A 5,000-nucleotide genomic window follows, 5' to 3' on the forward strand; every position below is an offset into this window, starting at 1 on the left:
CAATTCGTCGTTACGGCAGTCGTGATGCGGAGAGATATTACGGTTACGTGTAGGAGGTCGCTTTGGTTCTCATCGTCGATACTCCCGTCCGTATTTCGTATCCGCCGACGCGTTTCGTACGAACAAGCGCTAACGTTAAATAAAGTTTAAAAAATGAGAGAGCAACGCCGTTTCATGTCGAACGCTGTAAATAGAAAGAATGAAAGTTTACCGACGAAAGAAAATCGAGAGTTTCCTCTCTATCTTCTCGGCTCTTCTTTCCGTAGCGTATAAGAAAAGTTTCGACTCTCCCGGGACGTCGTTTACTTCTTATTAACGGGTACCGCACGATCCTTCGATAAATACAAAAAGTCGTCGTAACAAGAATGTTCAACTTGAACACGAAGGAAAATCCCGAACATTCTCATATAAAAATATATCTATACATAAATGAATCTGTCGCGAATTTTACCGGCAGAAGGTTCGTTATGTAAAAAATGGATCGTATGCATGGTGTACCCGTTCGTTGCGACGTCTGAGTTAAAAGGAGGAGAGAATCGAAATTGTTAAATAGATACGCGCCAGGAAAGCGGAGAGATTTCGGAGAAGTAAGGAAGAGGTGAAGGTTATAAGAATCTCGAAATATTCTTATCGGACTTTCCTTTCTATAATTTTTATTCTTGATTCGTGTTGCGTACTCTCTCGACCCCGTGTGAAAACACGAGAGAGAATATAAAGAAATATTTTGGGACGTTTGGTAACGAAATGCATGGGTTTGCGAAAAAAAATTGTTAAATTTCTTGTTTTTTTTTTTTCGCCCGCTTCGTGAGAGACTCTCATTTTATTTTCTTTCTCTCTATAAATTTTGTCTTTGGACAAAGGGAACACCCCCTTTTAGCCTCTCTCTATTTCGTGTTAAACGAGAAACGAAATTTAGAGTGTGACACGGAGGCTTTCACGCGGGGGGTGTCCGGGTAACCGATGGAAATCGAACCACGAAACCGCTTCGACGAACGAAGTCGCAACTTCACGAGAGTCCGCCTGCTTACGACGGACGATATGGTAACGTATCGCTTTACGGACCGGCTGAGAAGCGAAAACGATAGCGTAGTCTCCTTCGTTGGTAGACCGATCTGACGCCGGCCATGGAGTGTCCGTATCGAATCTCGCGATACCGCCAAGACGTCCAATATATGTAAGCAGCGAGCAGGAGACTCTGTGTTACGCGCGACAGCGCGTTTCGTATTTTCCACGGTTTTTGAATGACTTTACCACCCGGAACGGACTGAAAACTCGCCGCACGAAGAGAAATGCGTCACAGAGCGTCGTTTCATCGGCGGTTCTGTAGTTTTATACGGTCCTTTACCCGTCCATGGACGTTATCGTGTCGTCTTAATCATCAATCAGCTCGGGTAAATCTGTGAACAGAGCTATGACGGGACGACGTCCGAATACCGATACTCGATCTTGCGCTTGGATTGGAGTTAGTATTCTATGGACAATCGAACGAATTTATAAACCAGGTTAAATAAATCACGTACATACTGGTTTTCAGACGCTGAGTTGTTAAATATGAACAAAAATTTTTATACGATTACCCTGAACGGTGGATCACTTGGCTCGTGGGTCGATGAAGAACGCAGCTAATTGCGCGTCAACGTGTGAACTGCAGGACACATGAACATCGACATTTCGAACGCACATTGCGGTCCACGGATACAATTCCTGGACCACGCCTGGCTGAGGGTCGTTTATATAACTAAAGACTGCTTGCGTTTGCCTTTAGCAGCAAAAGGTTTTCTCTTCATTGTTAAATTTTTTTCGGTACCGCTCGTCGTTCGACTAGATAAAACGAAACTGTTAAACGCCGAAAAGTCGAACGTTTCGGAGCGGGATCCGATGGTCGAACGCGAGAGAGAGAACAACTTGCGAAATTGGCGAAAACGTACGAGCGATGGTTGGACATTTCGTCGGCGTTTGACGCGGAGAATGTTAAATGGAACGTTCGTGTCTCGCCCTCTCTTTGCTAGTGTTCATTTTTTTCACAGGCGACAGAAGAACATTTTCGTATATCTCGCAATTCTTAGTTTTTAGGATCTTCTCGGCGGAATGCGCTTATCTCGGCTTGCGTGAGTCGTGGTTTCTAGTTAAACCCCTAAAAGAGACCATATACGACCGCCCGTGAAAGAGCGCTCCCGAGTCGAAAACACCTAACTACAGAAGGATATTTAGACGAGAGAGAAAATGATTCTTCGCCCTGCGAGAGAATTGTTAGACACCAATTTGAAGGAAGCAAGCCGAGAGTAGAGCGTGTTTACGGCGTTTCTCCGCGCTCCCGACGTTGTCTGAAATGATTGTCGAATTTTTTTTTCGACGGTGCGAAAGTTTATACAACGAGGAGAAAAGTTAAAAATAAACGTGCGACGGAAGCTCTTTCACGGTTAAATTATTACGAGATCGTAGCTTCGCCACGTTTTTTTAACATTTACAAGCGCAGATCGCTTCGTTGTCGTTGATTAGAAGCGGAAGACCGCGCGATCCCAATACGGGTTCCGGTCGTCCAGTCCTCGAAGTGCATAATTGTGCCGGACGGACGTTGAAAAACCCGGACCGATCGAACGATAAACGCTTATTTGGTGATCGTCTTGCGAGAGTCTCCCTTCATTGTTGTTCGTGTGTTAAATTTCTTTTATCGAACAACGGTCGAACGCAAATGAACAATGACATTTACACCGAAGATCGATCTCGAAACGCTTTTGTTCCTCCTTTTGTGCGCTCGTGGTTTCATCGAACGATATATACACGACGAAGGTGTACCACGCACGTTAAAAATGGGATTTTTTTTTCCTTTAACCCTTTATTCTCTGGACCATGATAAGTCACCGATGGTTTACATGGCTGTCTCTGGCATTCTCGCCCTTTTCTTGGGATTTTGCGTCGGAACGCGACAGCAAAAGAAAAAACGTATCGGACGATGCGTCTTTACGGTTTATCGACCGTCGAGTGTATATTCGAACGTAAATATGTTGTAACGGTATATGTATCCTTTAGGGGACAAAAGAAACATGAAACGATCGTGTGCGAGAGCGCGCCGAGGGTAAGAAGAAAAGGTCCGACCTTTATCTCCTCGTTGTCGTAGTCTCTCCTCGTCGTTTGTTTTAACGCGCCCTGGATAGATAAAAAGATATATCCGATTATAATATATACATATATACTCCGACGCGAGTCGAGAACAACCGGACGTCGTCGTCGTCGTTTTTTTTTTTGTCGTTGTCCCGCCTGCCCGAATATGCGGCGTTTTAAGTGCCTTTTTTCTTTTGTCGAACAAAAGAGAGAGGAGACACCGAGCTTTCATTTTGGCTCGTACGTACCTTCGAGTAGTCGACGATATTGTGTTGATCCGAAAAGAGAAAAATAGTTGGTTATCGAACGATACAAGGAAAAAATCGAACGACATAATCCCTGTGCGTCGTTGGTATTAATATACCTTTCGTATTACGTGTCGAAACCCCGAAAAGAGCGTACAGTTTGTGGTATAACTTTGAAAAGAAATAATAAAATTTCGACGACCTCAGAGCAGGCGAGATTACCCGCTGAATTTAAGCATATTAATAAGCGGAGGAAAAGAAACTAACAAGGATTTCCTTAGTAGCGGCGAGCGAACAGGAATGAGCCCAGCACTGAATCCCGCGGTTAACGCCGCTGGGAAATGTAGTGTTCAGGAGGATCCGTTTATCCCGAGACATCGAATCGCGTCCAAGTCCATCTTGAATGGGGCCACTTACCCATAGAGGGTGCCAGGCCCGTAGCGACCGGTACGCGTCTCGGGTGGATCTCTCCTTAGAGTCGGGTTGCTTGAGAGTGCAGCCCTAAGTGGGTGGTAAACTCCATCTAAGGCTAAATATGACCACGAGACCGATAGCGAACAAGTACCGTGAGGGAAAGTTGAAAAGAACTTTGAAGAGAGAGTTCAAGAGTACGTGAAACCGTTCAGGGGTAAACCCGAGAAACCCAAAAGATCGAATGGGGAGATTCATCGTCAACGAAGCTGGCTCCCGTGTTGGTGCGATAGTGCCCCGGATGGTCCCGTTACGGCGGGTTTCCCATCGGCGTGGGCACACCACCCGCGGCGAATGTTCCGGCTATGTAGTCGTGCACTTCTCCCCTAGTAGAACGTCGCGACCCGTTGCGTGTCGGTCTAAGGCCCGAGGCGAAGACTGTCCGTCGCTTTTAGCGTACGATGACAGCCCCTTGGATGCCCGGCCGACTGCGCGACGGTACTCAGACGGTATCGGGCCGCAAAATTCTCGAACGCACTGCGTCCAGGACCGCCGCAAGCTCGTTCCAGTCTAGATACCGGATGTACGGACTTAGCGCCGTAACCGGGCCTGGCGGGCTGTTGGCAGGCGGAGTCCTTGGACTGGCCAAACTTTGAATTACCGGTCGGCGACGCTATTGCTTTGGGTACTCTCGGGACCCGTCTTGAAACACGGACCAAGGAGTCTAACATGTACGCGAGTCATTGGGATTTGATAAACCTAAAGGCGAAATGAAAGTGAAAGTCGTCCGTGAAGTCGACTAAGGGAGGATGGGCCTCGTTACGATTAGGCCTCGCACTCCCGGGGCGTCTCGTTCTCATTGCGAGAAGAGGCGCACCTAGAGCGTACACGTTGGGACCCGAAAGATGGTGAACTATGCCTGGTCAGGACGAAGTCAGGGGAAACCCTGATGGAGGTCCGTAGCGATTCTGACGTGCAAATCGATCGTCGGAACTGGGTATAGGGGCGAAAGACTAATCGAACCATCTAGTAGCTGGTTCCCTCCGAAGTTTCCCTCAGGATAGCTGGCACTCGACTCGAACGCATAACGAGTCTCATCTGGTAAAGCGAATGATTAGAGGCCTTGGGGCCGAAACGACCTCAACCTATTCTCAAACTTTAAATGGGTGAGATCTCTGGCTTGCTTGAATTTTCATGAAGCCACGAGATATAAATTGATAAAATTTTTCTTGGATCAGAGTG

At 46.9% G+C, this 5,000-nt stretch overlaps 1 non-coding gene and 1 pseudogene across 1 annotated transcript; both read left to right on the forward strand.

Moving 5' to 3' along the window:
* Nucleotides 1–1,574: 1,574 nt before the first annotated feature.
* On the forward strand, nt 1,575–1,729 carry LOC143266338 (5.8S ribosomal RNA). Its single transcript, XR_013041363.1, has one exon. It is a non-coding gene; the product is annotated as a 5.8S ribosomal RNA (ribosomal RNA).
* Nucleotides 1,730–3,545: 1,816 nt separating this feature from the next.
* LOC143266349 (large subunit ribosomal RNA) overlaps nt 3,546–5,000 on the forward strand; it is a 4,853-nt pseudogene continuing 3,398 nt past the window's right edge.

Source organism: Megachile rotundata, unplaced genomic scaffold, assembly GCF_050947335.1.
Source record: "Megachile rotundata isolate GNS110a unplaced genomic scaffold, iyMegRotu1 scaffold0305, whole genome shotgun sequence".
Classification (NCBI taxonomy): domain Eukaryota; kingdom Metazoa; phylum Arthropoda; class Insecta; order Hymenoptera; family Megachilidae; genus Megachile; species Megachile rotundata.